Below are 597 nucleotides of genomic sequence, written 5' to 3'. Positions count from 1 at the left end.
ATGGCAATCACATGCAATTAAGAAAACAAACAAATATATCTCGGCTTAAAACTAAGCCCTAGGCCGGCAAGGCCCCTGTCAGCAGATCTACAAAAGAAACAACTACTCCCAAGAATTCAAATAAAGAAATTGTCAACTAGCACAGAAATCCTGATTGGGCCTTCAAGGCCACCATGATCTCTATACCAAAACTGAAAGTATGCATATAACAAGACAACGCATCACACAACCAGCAAGCTTCAGCAAACCAACAAAACTAGGCCAGCATGGCCATAACGTAGTTATAAACCCCAGACACTAGTCTGCAAGCCTCTAAGAGTAGTAAAGATTGGTAGGACAGGGCCCCAGCCTACCCATGAGAATATATATAACAAAAGTTAACAAACCTCCCAACTCTGGCAGCTCCGGAGGAAAGGGGCTGACCAACCGGATAAAAGTCAATCCTGCTGATAAGGAAGTCTACTCGGTCGTCTGTCAGGACCTACATGCATGAATGCAGCGCCCCAAGGTAATGGGGCGTCAGTACAAAATAATGTACAGAGTATGAAAGACAATAGACTATGATGAGGTATCCTGATATACTGGAATAATCTGATA

Source organism: Solanum stenotomum, chromosome 3 (genome assembly GCF_019186545.1).
Source record: "Solanum stenotomum isolate F172 chromosome 3, ASM1918654v1, whole genome shotgun sequence".
Taxonomy (NCBI): domain Eukaryota; kingdom Viridiplantae; phylum Streptophyta; class Magnoliopsida; order Solanales; family Solanaceae; genus Solanum; species Solanum stenotomum.
Note: the sequence above shows the minus strand (reverse complement) of the source record.